Here is an 18,646-nt window from a genome sequence, read left to right on the forward strand (position 1 = left end):
GGATCCTTTAAACAGTATTTTATTCGTAAACAGACACATGATAATATAACAACATCATTAAGAAGGAGCACAACAAGTTTAAAACTTATGGTAAGTGCTCACATAAACATTCCTAAAATTTCATGGCGGATTATGATCAATGCGACACATTTTTTTAAAAAAGAGATGAGACCAAAAAAAAAAAAAAAAAAAATATATATATAAAAAAATAAAAAAATAAAAAAAAAGGAAAAAAAAAAGAAAAGGAGAAAAACGGCAAGGAAAACTTAGTTTGAATTATCGATGCTCGAATTATCGATTTAGGGATGCTCCTATTCCACGTTAAAGGCACACTCCTTCTCTGGGAAAACAGTTAGGCTCACCGTCGCAGATCTGGCCAGTCTATTTACATGGGATAAGACCATTCCTCCACTTGGTCACATACCAAAAATGAACATCCTGGGCGCTCTCTATGGGTTTGTAAATGCAACCAGTGGATTTGGAAGAAATTAAGTTTTGTTCAACTCACCATTGCAAGCAGTCAGGGTGCTGACTATTGGTACGTATGTGACCAAGTGGAGGAATAGTCAGATCTGATATGGTGTGTGCCTTTAAAGTCTAGACAGACCTGTGGGGGGGGGGGGGGGGGGGGGGGGGGGGGGGCGCATGATCGCGTATCTTCATATCAGAGGTGAGGGCCCCAAAGGGGGGGTATCATCACGATCACGGGAAGGGAAATTTTAGCTTTCACGATCACAGTAACCTTGATTTTTGTTTTCACGATCACGAACACCAGTGGCAAATCACGGTCACGGTAAAAGTTGCATGTACAGAAAGCACGTGTCAAAGTAAACACAACCACACAGTAATTCGCTCCTCTGGATCTATTGTTTATTCAACACAAAGTCAGAACTGTTGCACTTTTTTATTATTATTTTTTTAATTCTCTTTCATACACACCTAGAAATACATATCATGATTTGTAATCAGTAACAAGAATGTTGTTTTCATTGTTTTCTCTCTCTCTCTCTCTCTAGTCTCTCTCTCTCTCTCTCTCTCTCTCTCTCTCTCTCTCTCTCTCTCTCTCTCTCTCTCTCTCTCTCTCTCTCTCTCTCTCTCTCCACTCATACACATTCAACTCCCACACCCTCACTCACACACATGAATATATACTTGCACCAACGACATGTAAAGATGTCGTTGACTTGCACAATTTCACATTTCCAGAGCTAAATCTTGTAAACCCATTTTCTCAAAAACTATTGGGTGGATTGAAACTAAAGTACATGTATGTGTGATGGGTTCTTTATTTTCAACTTTGCCATACAATTTGAGGTACACCATCGCCTGGTTTCATGGCCTTGAAAAACAAACAGGAACGCCACAGGCCAAAAATGGTTTTACCTGAAAGAAGCGCGCAGTGCCAGTGGCGAAGCCACAAGCCTGAGCCTGCGAAGCAGGCGAGCTAACAAGTGGGGTCCGGGGGCATGCCCCCCCGGAATTTTTTTTAAAAAAAACGGTTAAAATCTGTGCAATCTGGTGCATTTTGGGCATCATTTTCAGGGCTGTAATAGTGTTGTGATCTTGTTAAAAATCCCATTTTAGCCTCCCCCCACCACCATTCAACACACCTCCAAACTGGTTGCGTTGCGCGATATTCACACGGATCGTTTTTGCGGAAATTGTTCAACTTCACCGGAATAAATTTGACTTTACCGGATTTTGAAAACGGCTTTATCGGATTTCCGGCAATTACCGGAAAAGTAGCATGCCTGACAAAATCAGTCTCCAACGAACATGACTTTGATCGTTTTTGACATGAGGATCAAGTGACCCAAACTGGCACGTCTCACCGCCATTGTTTCTGAATTTTGATGATATTAAAGTTTACACTTACAGGCGCTAAAATAAATCCAAGCTTAATGCAAAGAAGCGACAATTAGAATCTATGCCAAGCGTGTCCACGTTGCTGGGATGAAAAACACATTTCTAGTTTCGGTTTTGGCTACACGCAGACTCGATCTTGAGCCAGTCGAGGTCACACTGAGGTGACAGCCGGACGTGGCAATATCGACAATGTCAATGATCTCACTCAAACTCAAAGATCTTGAACAAATTTCAAGATCTTTGCCTACATTCAGAACAGTCATAGAGCAACATAGATCAACATAACTTGATATTTCGTCTTCGGAAAGACCGACCCGTAGCCTGACCTTTCCACCAAGGAAGGCATTCTCGCCGCCTGCTTTGGTCTGGCTTGAATCCACAAAATATAACAGAAGTTCGATGACAGTACCGCTGCACGCCATTTTTGATCTTCGAATTCGAATTTGACTGAATGCACTCAAAACTTTTGCACGAAGCCCTTCCATTGGATGAAGTTTGGCAGACTTTTGCAATTTGGCTTCTGATTGGATCTCTTTTTTTGTGTGATTGGTTCTCTTAAAAGGAAGCAATCGCTGTCAAAATCATATTTCTGAATGTGTTGTTGCTTCCCTTCAATCAGGATTGGCTCCTTGACGAATAGAGGATCATAGAGTGATACAGCTGTAAAAAAAATGTACGTTGAAAATAAAATGCTTTGCAATAATGCCCATCACGATCACAAAAACAAATGACGATCACGATCACGAGACTTGATTTTTTTGTCATCACGGATCACGGGCAAAGTCCCATCACGATCACAGAAATGGAAATTTCGGCAATCACGGTCACAGAAAGGTCAAAAAACGCCAATCACGATCACGATTTTAAACCCTTTGGGGCCCTCAGGTTTGACAGTTATTGCTTAAAGAAGATCACCAACGTTGCATAGGTGAGATAGACCAACACCTACAGTCACATCCACAGAAAACATACACACCTTGAACACACTGTATATAGCGTCCAGTTTACATACACACAGAGGGACACATTGGTTCAGCAACAGTGTAAGCGGCTTAGACAGTAGTTACATCATCACCTGATCGAACCAAAACGACATCACAACAGAGACCATTCTGATAAGCATCGATCCACGGCTATTGCCAGTTGTCTCTCTGACCGGACGCTACAGTCCTACGCGAATCTATCAAAACAAAAATACAGAGTTATCTCCCATATGGTTTTCGCGAGCACTGATCTAAATTTGAGATCAGTGTTTGCGAGACGAAAAGGATTGCAGATTGGCCGACTTCGACAGTGATCTCCGTTCTGTTCTTCACAGTTATGATAAAGACATCGTTCTAAGGTCAAAACAAGTCGAAATTTTGGGACTGCTGCCGGAAGGAGACCGTAATATATGGTTTCATCACTGTCAACTGGTTACAAAAAAAATCGTCTGCTCCAGTGAGCGCCGAAACCGAGGGCCCCAAAGGGGGGGTATCATCACGATCACGGGAAGGGAAATTTTAGCTTTCACGATCACAGTTACCTTGATTTTTGTTTTCACGATCACGAACACCAGTGGCAAATCACGGTCACAGTAAAAGTTGCATGTACAGAAAGCACGTGTCAAAGTAAACACAACCACACAGTAATTCGCTCCTCTGGATCTATTGTTTATTCAACACAAAGTCAGAACTGTTGCACTTTTTTATTATTATTTTTTTAATTCTCTTTCATACACACCTAGAAATACATATCATGATTTGTAATCAGTAACAAGAATGTTGTTTTCATTGTTTTCTCTCTCTCTCTCTCTCTCTCTCTCTCTCTCTCTCTCTCTCTCTCTCTCTCTCTCTCTCTCTCTCTCTCTCTCTCTCTCCACTCATACACATTCAACTCCCACACCCTCACTCACACACATGAATATATACTTGCACCAACGACATGTAAAGATGTCGTTGACTTGCACAATTTCACATTTCCAGAGCTAAATCTTGTAAACCCATTTTCTCAAAAACTATTGGGTGGATTGAAACTAAAGTACATGTATGTGTGATGGGTTCTTTATTTTCAACTTTGCCATACAATTTGAGGTACACCATCGCCTGGTTTCATGGCCTTGAAAAACAAACAGGAACGCTACAGGCCAAAAATGGTTTTACCTGAAAGAAGCGCGCAGTGCTAGTGGCGAAGCCACAAGCCTGAGCCTGCGAAGCGGCAGGCGAGCTAACAAGTGGGGTCCGGGGGCATGCCCCCCCCGGAATTTTTTTTAAAAAAACGGTTAAAATCTGTGCAATCTGGTGCATTCTGGGCATCATTTTCGGGGCTGTAATAGTGTTGTGATCTTGTTAAAAATACCATTTTAGCCTCCCCCCCACCACCATTCAACACACCTCCAAACTGGTGAAAACAAACACTACTGTGCGCTGGCTTCATTGAGACCGGCGCCCGGTCGCGTTGCGCGATATTCACACGGATCGTTTTTGCGCAAATTTTTCAACTTCACCGGAATAAATTTGACTTTACCGGATTTTGAAAACGGCTTTATCGGATTTCCGGCAATTACCGGAAAAGTAGCATGCCTGACAAAATCAGTCCCCAACGAACATGACTTTGATCGTCTTTGACATGAGGATCAAGTGACCCAAACTGGCACGTCTCACCGCCATTGTTTCTGAATTTTGATGATATTAAAGTTTACACTTACAGGCGCTAAAATAAATCCAAGCTTAATGCAAAGAAGCGACAATTAGAATCTATGCCAAGCGTGTCCACGTTGCTGGGATGAAAAACACATTTCTAGTTTCGGTTTTGGCTACACGCAGACTCGATCTTGAGCCAGTCAAGGTCACACTGAGGTGACAGCCGGACGTGGCAATATCGACAATGTCAATGATCTCACTCAAACTCAAAGATCTTGAACAAATTTCAAGATCTTTGCCTACATTCAGAACAGTCATAGAGCAACATAGATCAACATAACTTGATATTTCGTCTTCGGAAAGACCGACCCGTAGCCTGACCTTTCCACCAAGGAAGGCATTCTCGCCGCCTGCTTTGGTCTGGCTTGAATCCACAAAATATAACAGAAGTTCGATGACAGTACCGCTGCACGCCATTTTTGATCTTCGAATTCGAATTTGACTGAATGCACTCAAAACTTTTGCACGAAGCCCTTCCATTGGATGAAGTTTGGCAGACTTTTGCAATTTGGCTTCTGATTGGATCTCTTTTTTTGTGTGATTGGTTCTCTTAAAAGGAAGCAATCGCTGTCAAAATCATATTTCTGAATGTGTTGTTGCTTCCCTTCAATCAGGATTGGCTCCTTGACGAATAGAGGATCATAGAGTGATACAGCTGTAAAAAAATGTACGTTGAAAATAAAATGCTTTGCAATAATGCCCATCACGATCACAAAAACAAATGACGATCACGATCACGAGACTTGATTTTTTTGTCATCACGGATCACGGGCAAAGTCCCATCACGATCACAGAAATGGAAATTTCGGCAATCACGGTCACAGAAAGGTCAAAAAACGCCAATCACGATCACGATTTTAAACCCTTTGGGGCCCTCAGAGGTGGCAGGTTATAAGGCCTAAAAAAAAAATAGGTGTGGTTACGGTAACCCGACCTACCCTATTTTTAGGGGCCGATCCTATAACTTTTTATTACATTTGTCAAAAAAAAAAATCAAAAAAAAATAAACGAGTGCAAAAAGCGCAATGAAAGCGAAAGCGCCCGAGTCGCACACTTATTTTCCTGTCAAGTAGGTTTAATTTGTACACATTAGAAAAAAAAGTTTAAAAAAAAAAAAGTTATTGCCTACCTACCTACCCTATTTTTTGGGGCTATGTTACCGTAACCACACCTATTTTTTTTTTTTGCCTAATGAGACTATGGGTGTGATAGGAACAGTAAGGTTGGGTTGCAGGTAAGTGGAGGGGAGCCGGGACCGGGGCTAGGGATGACGGAGAGAGAGAGAGAGAGAGAGAGAGAGAGAGAGAGAGAGAGAGAGAGAGAGAGAGAGAGAGAAAGAGAGAGAGAGAGAGAGAGAGAAAGAGAGAGAAAGAGAGAGAGAGAGTGGCTCAAGTGTAGCTTACTGTGTGTGTGTTCGTGTGTGTGTGTGTGTGTGTGTGTGTGTGTGTGTGTGTGTGTGTGTGTGTGTGTGTGTGTGTGTGTGTGTGTGTGTGCAGGTGTGTGTGTGTTCATGCGTGCGTACGTGTTTGTGTTTATGCGTGCGTACGAGTGTGTTACTAAGCGAGTGTACGTATATGTTCACCCACACACTCATAATATTAGTTAGAAGTACATCTCAATGATATCATTCCAACAGATTCAACTTTTGACCGTTCTACGTCAGTCAGTAATTCGATTGGCGTTCTTGCACAATTTTGAAACTCGGCCCGGGCTGGCTGCATTGTTAGAGAGAGCGTCCGATTGATTTTTGCATCAAGTTTTCAGTCCTGATATCAAACCCACTCTCTGAGCCCAGGGCAAAGATTTCTTCGATCTGTATGGCACTTTTTACAACTGTGCGTACAGCTTACTCCTTCCATTTGTTGCACGAGGTTAAAGGGATAATATCTAAGAAAAAGGCCCTCAGATCGCTTTCACAGTCATACTATAAAAGATTCTGCGTTACATATAATGCTATCGCACGAGAGGACTGCCTTCACTTTGCAAAAGCAAGTGTTTAAAAAGCTGAATTAACTATCGTAAAACAGGCCAAAAAAAGCACTTTTGTGAGGTTTGGGTTGGGTTACTTCCACTAGGTTACTTGTTTTCGTACTCGATGCTGGAACTAGGCCGCCGCGTCATAGATGGCGCTAACCGTCTTGCCGCCAGAAGGCGCCTCTGGACTACTGTTTATTTCCAACACCAGTGGTAAACTGTGCAATTCTTGTCCCAAATAGAAACATTTTCTGAGAGGACGTTAACTCCCCCCTTTAGTTTAAACTGTGCAGTTCATTCACCAAAAATTCTCACCGCGTACCGCACAGGGAGCAGCCAAGATGATCATTTTCTGTAAATGTTCAAGTTGAGAGGGCCCCAAAGGGTTTAAAACCGTGATCGTGATTGGCGTTTTTTGACCTTTCTGTGACCGTGATTGCCGAAATTTCCATTTCTGTGATCGTGATGGGACTTTGCCCGTGATCCGTGATGACAAAAAAATCAAGTCTCGTGATCGTGATCGTCATTTGTTTTCGTGATCGTGATGGGCATTATTGCAAAGCATTTTATTTTCAACGTACATTTTTCACAGCTGTATTACACTCTATGATCCTCTAGTCTATTCGGTAAGGAGCCAACCCCGATTGAAGGGAAGCAACAACACATTCAGAAATATGATTTTGAGAGCGATTGCTTCCCTTTAAAAGAACCAATTACACACTGACAAAAAGAGATCCAATCAGAAGGCAAATTGCAAAACGGTCTGCCAAACTTCATCCAATGGAAGGGCTTCGTGCAAAAGTTTTGAGTGCAATTCGAATTCGAAGATCAAAAATGGCGTGCAGCGGTACTGTCATCGAACTTCTGTTATATTTTGTGGATTCAAGCCAGACCAAAGCAGGCGGCGAGAATGCCTTCCTTGGTGGAAAGGTCAGGCTACGGGTCGGTCTTTCTGAAGACGAAATATCAAGGTATGTTGATCTATGTTGCTCTATGACTGTTCTGAATGTAGGCAAAGATCTTGAAATTTGTTCAAGATCTTTGAGTTTGAGTGAGATCATTGACATTGTCGACATTGCCACGTCCGGCTGTCACTCGCTCAGTGTGACCTCGACTGGCTCGAGATCGAGTCTGCGTTTAGCCAAAACCGAAACTAGAAATGTGTTTTTCATCCCAGCAACGTGGACACGCTTGGCATAGATTCTAATTGTCGCTTCTTTGCATTAAGCTTGGATTTATTTTAGCGCCTGTAAACTTTAATATCAACAATGGGTTAAATTCAGAAACAATGGCGGGGAGACGCGCCAGTTTGGGTCACTTGATCCTCATGTCAAAGACGATCAAAGTCATGTTCGTTGGGGATTTTGTCAGGCATGCTACTTTTCCGGTAATTGCCGGAAATCCGATAAAGCCGTTTTCAAAATCCGGTAAAGTCAAATTTTTTCCGGTGAAGTTGAAAAATTTCCGCAAAAACGATCCGTGTGAATATCGCGCAACGCGACCGGGCGCCGGTCTCAATGAAGCCAGCGCACAGTAGTGTTGTTTTCACCAGTTTGGAGGTGTGTTGAATGGTGGTGGGGGGAGGCTAAAATGGGATTTTTAACAAGATCACAACACTATTACAACCCCTAAAATGATGCCCAGAATGCACCAGATTGCACAGATTTTAACCGTTTTTTGAAAAAATTTCCGGGGGGGCATACCCCCGGACCCCCCTAGTTGGCTCGCCTGCTTCGCAGGCTCAGGCTTGTGGCTTCGCTACTGGTACTGCGCGCTTCTTTCAGGTAAAACCGTTTTTGGCCTGTAGCATTCCTGTTTTTTATTCAAGGCCATGGAACCAGGCGATGGTGTACCTCAAATTGTACGGCAAAGTTGAAAATAAAGAACCCATCACACATACATGTACTTTAATTTCAATCCACCCAATAGTATTTGAGAAAATGGGTTTACAAGATTTAGCTCTGGAAATGTGAAATTGTGCAAGTATTTATTCATGTGTGTGAGTGAGGGTGTGGGGGTTGAATGTGTATGAGTGTAGAGAGAGAGAGAGAGAGAGAGAGAGAGAGAGAGAGAGAGAGAGAGAGAGAGAGAGAGAGAGAGAGAGAGAGAACGAACGAGAGAGAGAGAGAGAGAGAGAGAGAGAGAGAGAGAGAGAGAGAGAGAGAGAAAAACCCCAATGAAAACAACATTCTTGTTACTGATTACAAATCATGATATATGTATTTCTATGTGTGTATGAAAGAGAATTAAAAAAATAATTATAAAAAAGTGCAACAGTTGTCACTTTGTGTTGAATAAACAATAGATCCAGAGGAGCGAATTACTGTGTGGTTGTGTTTACTTTGACACGTGCTTTCTGTACATGCAACTTTTACCGTGACCGTGATTTGCCACTGGTGTTCGTGATCGTGAAAACAAAAATCAAGGTAACTGTGATCGTGAAAGCGAAAATTTCCCTTCCCGTGATCGTGATGATACCCCCCCTTTGGGGCCCTCAAATATATTGATAAGAAATCTAGTACACCATCTCCGAAGCACCTGATTGCAGTCACATTTGTTTGTTTTTTTTGTTTGTTTGTTTGCTTAACGCCCAGCCGACCACGTAGGGCCATATCAGGGTGGTGCTGCTTTGACATATAACGTGCGCCACACACAAGACAGAAGTCGCAGCACAGGCTTCATGTCTCACCCAGTCACATTATTCTGACACCGGACCAACCAGTCCTAGCACTAACCCCATAATGCCAGACGCCAGGCGGAGCAGTCACTAGATTGCCAATTTTAAAGTCTTAGGTATGACCCGGCCGGGGTTCGAACCCACGACCTCCCGATCACGGGGCGGACGCCTTACCACTAGGCCAACCGTGCCGGTTTATTGCAGTCACATGCCAATGTACGTAGGCGGATAGGGAACCGGACAGAGTCAGAGATTTGGATGAGCAACTGCAAAAACCAATGGAAAATACATGCGCGGGAAACTTGGCTTTCCAATTAACAGCAAGTGGCGCCAAAGGAAGCTATCATCTCTTGACGAGTACAGTAACTCACCGTGTTGGCAAGGTGGTAACTGGTAGGTAAGATGCCAAAAGACTGAGTAGGGTAAAAGATAATAATAAGAGGCCCCCTGATATGGTGGGCTGACTTAAACACCCTAGCTTGCAAGAAAAATTAGTTGCACTGCCTCGACTGTGCAAATACTGCAAAAATAGTCGAGTGTAAGAAAAGGGGGGGGGGGGGAGGTCAAAATGAAAAACATGTTTCGTCAGCATCTTAAAAGTGACCTATTCCATAGGTTGAAAAGTAACTACTAGACTTCTTTTTGTCACAATGAGCAACATCAGTCTAGAGGGCGTAGGAGCGACCAAACTTTTGCATTCGTGAATTCAGTCTGCCATTACAGGCATAGGCCATCATTAAAGAATAGTAACAACATAACAAAAATCCGAAATTTCAGGCAAACATTAAATGCTCAGCTATGACTTTTCAGAAAATCATAGCATCAACTATCCTAAACCTACGTCAGCGGAATCAGTGGGACCTGTCGTATTTCAAACAACAAGCTTGTGGAAAGACAGAAAGAAACTGATAAAAGAACGAAACTGTGTAGGAAGAAAGAAAGAAGGATGAATGGAAATTAGCATAGACAAAGAAAGGAGAGAGATAAAGAAAGGAAGAAAGGAAGGAAAAAAGTAAAGAAGAATGCGGAAGAACTAAAGAGGGAAGTAAAAATAAAAAAATGAAAATTTAAAAAGAAAAAAAAGAAAGAAAGAACGACGGAAGAGCGAAATAAAGCAAAACCGAAATAAAGTAGCAAGAAAGTCAGACTGAAAGAATTCCACTGAAGCATGTATGCTTGTTCAGGTATGTTCGTCTACAAATTGCCGTGTGTATGTGTGCACTCCAAATGTGTTGCACGTGTGCATCAACTGCACAAGCATCTCTGTGCAAGGGAATGCAAGTATGATGCATGACGAACCTGTACTTTACCTGCTTCTAGCAATGTTGTTGTTCTGCACAGACCCTCTGAAGCACATTCCGGAGAGATGTACCAGAGAGCGCCTTATCTTGTACATATCAGCTAAAAGATACCTATGGTTTGCTTTAGGAAAACATGCTGCGGATTTTGTTTCAAGTGCGAAAAGGTTATTTGTCTTCATTTTGAGAATCAAAAAAACAAGAAAGGTAGGTTGTTGGAACGCTTGTAAGTGACACAACAAGTCGCGCAAGGCGAAAATACAATATTTAGTCAAGTAGCTGTCGAACTCACAGAATGAAACTGAACGCAATGCCATTTTTCAGCAAGACCGTACACTCGTAGCATCGTCAGTCCACCGCTCATGGCAAAGGCAGTGAAATTGACAAGAAGAGCGGGGTAGTAGTTGCGCTAAGAAGGATAGCACGCTTTTCTGTACCTCTCTTTGTTTTAACTTTCTGAGCGTGTTTTTAATCCAAACATATCATATCTATATGTTTTTGGAATCAGGAACCGACAAGGAATAAGATGAAAGTGTTTTTAAATTGATTTGGACAATTTAATTTTGATAATAATTTTTATATATTTAATTTTCAGAGCTTGTTTTTAATCCGAATATAACATATTTATATGTTTTTGGAATCAGCAAATGATGGAGAATAAGATGAACGTAAATTTGGATCGTTTTATAAATTTTTATTTTTTTTTACAATTTTCATAATGACCAAAGTGTCATGAATTATTATTCTGAAGCGCGAACCTGTCAAGAATAGAATAGGCAACCGAGACTACTCGCGCATTACACGACGTAGCCAAGTGACGTATTCATATGACGTATCCAAGTGTACTGACGTAAACTAAAATCGTTTCACGAGAGGGTCGTTTTCCGCAAGTCCATGGAGCGAAGAACGCTTGGAGGAAAAGCCGTTCCCCTGTCTTTGTAGGTAAGTGACTGTGATTATTGCATCGACAATCGTTCCACGGGACCTAGGCGGAGATGAGGGTATCGTGTCAGTCATGTACATTGTGTTGTTGTCAAGTTGTGTACGTTTGAATGTGCGCTGTTGCCAAATCCCCATTTTTCGAAACACAGTAATAGAATGAGAACGATAATAAAACATGAACAAACCAAGTCTTTTAGACAGGCTGTGTAGGTAACACATATGGCCCTTTGATCTGTTTCAGGAACCCACGGTCCAATTGATTCATTCATCTTCCTCTTCCTCATGTTGCCGAAATTGTGGAGAGAGATGTAACCAGACTACTTCTGCTATTAACTTGATGATGGTGTCTTGAGAAGAAGAGTGATGACTCAAACCAGGAGCGCGGTCTTCAAGACTAGTCAAGTGCTGCACGTCATCTCGAGTACCTTTTCAATGACATCGAGCTAAGTCAAAACTTCATAAACATTATGTGTATTCCTTTTGTTTTGATGTCCTCCAAGGGAAGATTATGAAGAACGTTTGCAGCAGCGGAGTCACGTTAGATTACCGTGACAGAATTGAAATCCAGCAGCAATAGACATGTGATCAGAGTGTGCTGAGATGCAAGTAACATGACCTAGCTTGAACAGTGTGTGATACATTTAGTACGATACTGATATTTAGCAAAAATATAGACTAACCTGATTAATGTGTGCTGCATTGCAAGAATTTTATTAACACTATCCATGTATTAAATTATGTAAACCAATGTTGACCTTTCTCCGCTACTTCGAGAGCATGGGAAAGAGTGAAGGAAAGTAAAGTCCAGGCAGTACCTGTTTCTTTAGCTAATACGAAAAGGCGGCGTGTTTTCCTTCCATAAACTTCCTTTGGAAGGCGCACGCAGAAAGAAACAGGCTGACGAAAACTGACCTGTGACATATGGGGGCTTCGTCCGGGATTTTGTAACTCGTAATTTCAATTTGGCTTCCCCAAACAAATTTTCTTCAAACAAATTCCCTATTCGTTTTTCGTTTGTGTGTTCGTCCGTTCATGTTCATCATCGTATAAATCAACTTTTGTATTTATTCATGTTTATAGTTAGTTCATCATTTAACGATAACAGAGTCTGACGTGTGTGCTTCAGCACACGGGAATAATCCAAATGAAGAGTGACGCAAGGCTTTGACGTCACTATAATAATTCACGTAAAGCACTAATGTTATAGTAGTTTAGTTCCCCCTATTTGGCTGTGCTAAACAAAAGGCTATAACAGAAGACAGTGGACTAACACCCTGTCAGGCCATCCTGTGTCCCTTAGTCGACAAAATTATAATATTGTTGGTCGCCGTGGGAGGTTGGTGGGCGAATTGGGTTATATACGAGGGATAGCACTCATCTTCGTCCAGAAGGACCGTGGAAGTGAAGTTGATTCTGCAGACAGTCACACTTCACAACGCCAAGAGTAAGGGTTAGGAAAATTAGATTATTGTCTATACAGCAGTAGATAATTGAAGAATCTTATTTCGACTTACTGTGCGATAGAATCGAGTTGATATTAATATAGGCGAAAGGTCCACGTTGATGGAGCGCCGATGAGATATTAAAATGAAGTTCACTCGATAGAACGGTATATTGTTTGGCATATACCAGAAGAACCATAAATTCTAGTGTTAGGTATCCGTGGTTGTAAAAGGATATTAGAATGGTTCAGAGAAATCGTGTCATTGGGACACGTAACGTTTACTGAGGTAACGTTGAACGTTCATGAATTCAAGTAGCAAAGTGAGCTTCACTAAAGTAACACTTCATTCTATAGTGGGGGAGTTTTCTCTCTCTAGTAAATAGTGTGTGAAAAGCAGTTTAGTCAAATCGGTTTTTCAACCGAGCATCACGTATTTGCAGTTTGATTCAGTGAATATCTGTGTGTGAGTTAACGTAAAGGATATGCAAACATCCAAACACCCGAGTACTAGGGCGCATATAGCAAAAATGAACGCTGACCCGCAGAACCAGAATACGGCCGAGGCCGTAGTTTCAGATGTTGAAGGTGGTGACACATATGTCAACACCCAAGGAGAATCGAGCGATAATGATTCTCAGACGTTAGGCGCGCGTGTAACGACTTATGTATCCGCTGCGAGTAATGAACGTGCAGGTCCGATCCACCCTGAAAAATCCGGATTAGAGTGGACTCGCGAACTTTTGGCGATAGGACGAGAGTTAGGACTCGAAGGCAAAGACTTGCGTGAGTTTGTAGCTGAAGAACGCGCACGAGAGGAACGAGAAGCTCACGAACGCGAACGTGAACGTGAAGAACGCGCACGAGAGGAACGTGAACGCGAACGTGAACGTGAAGAACGCGCACGAGAGGAACGTGAACGTGAACGTGAAGTTCTCGAACGCGCACGTGAACGAGAAGCCGATCGCGCGTTTCAGCTAGAACAGTTGAGGATACAAACGGAAGCACGCCGAGACAACGCCAACAATAACGCGTCGAGGCGTCGTGGGGATGACGACTTTATCCCAAAAATCCCTTTTCTTGATGACAAAGACGACATCGAGAGTTGGTTTGCACAATTTGAACATTATGCAACCGACTGTCATCTCGACGACGAACGCAAAGCTACGAGAATGGTGTATTTCCTGAAAGGAAAGGCGAGAACCATTTATGCAAAACTCAGTTTCGAAGACGCGCGCAACTACAACACTTTGAAGAATGCGTTGTATGATGGATTTCAACTGACAGCAGATCAATATCGGAAGAAATTCCGTCAGCTGAAGCGAAACCCATCTGACACGTACAAAGAACATGTCACCAAACTTGAGCGCATCCTCGATAAATGGATCGAGTTAGCCAAGTGCGATGAACATGTGGCAGATCTGAAGGATCTAGTTCTCAGAGAACAATTAGAGAACACCTTCCCTGCCGAAGTGATGTTGCACGTACTTGATCGGAAACCGAAGTCTGCGAAAGAAATGGGCGAAATTGCCACGGAGTACGAACAATCACGTTCGAACATCAGGCCACGGCAATCTCACCAAAACCATTCTAGCGGCAGCGCGTTTTCGAACACGAAAAGTTCGAATGTCGTCGAAAGTGACGCGAAAGAGAAATCGTCACAGAAAGAACATAAATACGTGAGCGATGATGAAAAACAAAGACTGAAAGCCACAGGCTGTTGTTTTTTTTGCAAGGGCAAAGGGCACCTGTCGCGATTTTGTCCCAATAAGGGAGAAAGCGTTCACGCAGTTCATGTTCGAAATGAATTTGATGGACAAGAAATCCCCGTACATCTTGACAAGCTGTGCAAGTCGTGCAAAAAGAAGGATTTCAAAGAGGAAGTGTTCATCAAATTAGACGGCCGAATCGTAAAAGCATTACGCGATTCCGGGTGCTCAGGTATTATGGTCAGGGCCGACCTTATACCTGAAGAAAGGTACTTGGCAAAGAAAAAAGAAACTACTCTCGCAGAGAAGAAAACACGGAAATTGTGTCCCACGGCTGTGGCCCACATTGACTGTCCGTATTTTGATGCCAAAACCGAAGTGGTCATACTCGAAGATCCCATTTATCCTGTCCTCATAGGAAAATGGTATGGTGTAGGCCAGAACAAGAGGAAGACCCCTTTGTTTCCAGTACGTGACCCGAGTTGGTATCAAGGTGAGACCAACGCGGCGGTCAGTACACGGAAGCAAGAGAAGAGAAAAAAAAAACGGAATGAGAAACCTGTGCCGGGAACTAGTCATGATGACAGAAATACACACAAGATGTATTCCCCGCAAGATCTCAAGAAGGCTCAGAATGATGATGAAACACTGGCAAAAGTACGCCAAATGGCTGTTTCAGGAGAATCATTCCACGGTGTGAAATATGTATACAAGAAAGAAATCTTGTACAGGACAACCCTCGACAAAACCGGGAGTGAATCTAGTAAAGTCGTTGTTCCCAAAGAAATGAGAAGCAAAGTGCTTTCTTTTGGGCACGACCACCCGATGACAGGTCATCTCGGGCAGAAGAAAACCACTGATAGAATCAGGTGTGAGTTCTGGTGGCCAGGTTTGGTCGGAGACATAAAACGTTACTGTCTCTCGTGTGACACATGCCAAAGAACAGCGCCAAAAGGCAGAACCAAGAAAGCACCTCAAGACAGTCTGGGGTTCTCACCCTTTGAAATGCGGTATGGCAAGACCATCAGAGGTCCCATACAGGTTCTGCGTCGTGCATGGACTGATGAATCGGTCGAAGGTGAACAGAAGACAACGGCAGAATACGTTGTCGACCTCAGAAACAGGATTGAAGAAACGTGTGAGATTGCCAAAGAAAACCTAGCTAAGTCATCACAGAAGCAAGCCGGGTATTTCAACCGGAAGACTGCGCTCAGGTCGATCGAAGTCGGCAAGAAAGTGCTACTTCTGCTTCCCGTGAAACACAACAAACTAGAGTTGACTTGGCGCGGCCCATACGTAGTGACTGAGAAAGTCAACCAGTTTGACTACAGAGTCAAAGTCGGGACGAAACAAAAGGTGTTCCACATCAACCTGATGAAAGAATATCAGGAACGTGACATCGTCACGCGTGATGTTGCTGTCGTTACACCTGAAGAAGAAAAAAAAGAAGAAGCAGAAGAACACATCGCCGTAGTCATCGAGGAAGATGATACGATGAACGATGATATCTTCCGAATAGACACTCAGAAGATGATTCCTCTGCTGGAAACTACTCGTACAGAAGATGTCACAAGCGTGAACTTCTGTAAAGAATTGAGTAGAGAAAGAACAAAAGAGGCGAAAGCGATCTGTAGTGCATTCTCCAAGAATCTGACTGATGTACCGATTACTACCAACTTGGAGAAGTGCAGAATCGAACTTACAGAGAAGAAACCTGTGTTTGTTCGACCGAGACTCGTACCTCATGCGATGGTGAAAACGGTCGAAGACGAGATCGACGAGATGTTGAAGCTCGGGGTCATTGAACCGGCAAACTCACCGTACAATGCTCCAATCGTTTTTGTGAAGAAGAAAGGAGGTAAGAAATACCGGGTTGTGACAACCATGGAGCAGATTATTTAAGTCGCGCTTCATATAGTGACTAAATTTGGGAAATTCATTCTCAAGAAAGGGGCTGTCATGAATTATTATTCTGAAGCGCGAACCTGTCAAGAATAGAATAGGCAACCGAGACTACTCGCGCATTACACGACGTAGCCAAGTGACGTATTCATATGACGTATCCAAGTGTACTGACGTAAACTAAAATCGTTTCACGAGAGGGTCGTTTTCCGCAAGTCCATGGAGCGAAGAACGCTTGGAGGAAAAGCCGTTCCCCTGTCTTTGTAGGTAAGTGACTGTGATTATTGCATCGACAATCGTTCCACGGGACCTAGGCGGAGATGAGGGTATCGTGTCAGTCATGTACATTGTGTTGTTGTCAAGTTGTGTACGTTTGAATGTGCGCTGTTGCCAAATCCCCATTTTCCGAAACACAGTAATAGAATGAGAACGATAATAAAATATGAACAAACCAAGTCTTTTAGACAGGCTGTGTAGGTAACACATATGGCCCTTTGATCTGTTTCAGGAACCCACGGTCCAATTGATTCATTCATCTTCCTCTTCCTCATGTTGCCGTAATTGTGGAGAGAGATGTAACCAGACTACTTCTGCTATTAACTTGATGATGGTGTCTTGAGAAGAAGAGTGATGACTCAAACCAGGAGCGCGGTCTTCAAGACTAGTCAAGTGCTGCACGTCATCTCGAGTACCTTTTCAATGACATCGAGCTAAGTCAAAACTTCATAAACATTATGTGTATTCCTTTTGTTTTGATGTCCTCCAAGGGAAGATTATGAAGAACGTTTGCAGCAGCGGAGTCACGTTAGATTACCGTGACAGAATTGAAATCCAGCAGCAATAGACATGTGATCAGAGTGTGCTGAGATGCAAGTAACATGACCTAGCTTGAACAGTGTGTGATACATTTAGTACGATACTGATATTTAGCAAAAATATAGACTAACCTGATTAATGTGTGCTGCATTGCAAGAATTTTATTAACACTATCCATGTATTAAATTATGTAAACCAATGTTGACCTTTCTCCGCTACTTCGAGAGCATGGGAAAGAGTGAAGGAAAGTAAAGTCCAGGCAGTACCTGTTTCTTTAGCTAATACGAAAAGGCGGCGTGTTTTCCTTCCATAAACTTCCTTTGGAAGGCGCACGCAGAAAGAAACAGGCTGACGAAAACTGACCTGTGACACATAGTCATGAATTAATTTTTAAGCCACCAAGCTGAACTGCAATACCGAAGTCCGGGCTTCGTCGAAGATTACTTGACCAAAATTTCAACCAATTTGGTTGAAAAATGAGGGCGTGACAGTGCCGTCTCAACTTTCACGAAAAGCCGGATATGACGTCATCAAAGACATTTATCCAAAAAATGAAAAAAACGTTCGGGGATTTCATACCCAGGAACTCTCATGTCAAATTTCATAAAGATCGGTCCAGTAGTTTAGTCTGAATCGCTCTACAGACACACACACACACAGACAGACAGACAGACACACGCACATACACCACGACCCTCGTTTCGATTCCCCCTCGATGTTAAAATATTTAGTCAAAACTTGACTAAATATGACAATACGTAGCGTCTTGTTTTGTCACTAATAAACGTTCCAACAACCTACCTTTCTTAATTTTTTATTCTGAATTCTGGAACGTTGGCAGTCTCGTTGTTTTTGGATTCACGTTGTATGTATGTGTGTGTGTGTGTGTGTGTGTGTGTGTGTGTGTGTGTGTGTGTGTGTGTGTGTGTGTGTGTGTGTGTGTGTGTGTGTGGTTGTGTGTGTGTGTGTGTGTGTGTGCCGGTGTGCGTGCGTGTCCAAGTGGGTGTGTGTGTATGTGCCGTGTGTATGTGTGTGTGTGTGTGTGTGTGCCTGTGTGTGTGTGTGTGTGTGTGTGTGTGTGTGTGTGTGTGTGTGTGTGTGTGTGTGTGTGTGTGTGTGTGTCCGAGTGTATGTGTATGACAGTATGGCTGTTCGTATGTGAGTTTGTATAAATCATGACTATGTGCAGTTGTCTGCGTGTGTAGGCTGTGTGTGTATGTATGTGTGCTTGCGTACGTTCGAGCGTTCGCGAACGCACGCACCCCGGTGTGTATGTCAAATCTTATCCATTAAAACATTTACACACATCCGAGAAACTTGGCAGGCACAACGCATAACGA

General features: G+C 42.8%; 1 protein-coding gene and 1 long non-coding RNA gene across 2 annotated transcripts in view; one reads left to right on the forward strand and one right to left on the reverse strand.

Annotated features, from left to right (window-relative positions):
• The window catches only part of LOC138975536 (uncharacterized), a 37,136-nt gene that overhangs the window by 11,194 nt on the left and 7,296 nt on the right, over positions 1 to 18,646 (reverse strand). The window lies entirely within an intron of this gene.
• LOC138975533 (uncharacterized) lies at positions 11,220 to 17,505 on the forward strand. Its single transcript, XR_011458673.1, has 2 exons — positions 11,220 to 11,438; positions 11,680 to 17,505. It is a non-coding gene; the product is annotated as an uncharacterized lncRNA (long non-coding RNA).

The sequence above is a fragment of the Littorina saxatilis genome, linkage group LG9 (assembly GCF_037325665.1).
Source record: "Littorina saxatilis isolate snail1 linkage group LG9, US_GU_Lsax_2.0, whole genome shotgun sequence".
Classification (NCBI taxonomy): Eukaryota; Metazoa; Mollusca; class Gastropoda; order Littorinimorpha; family Littorinidae; genus Littorina; species Littorina saxatilis.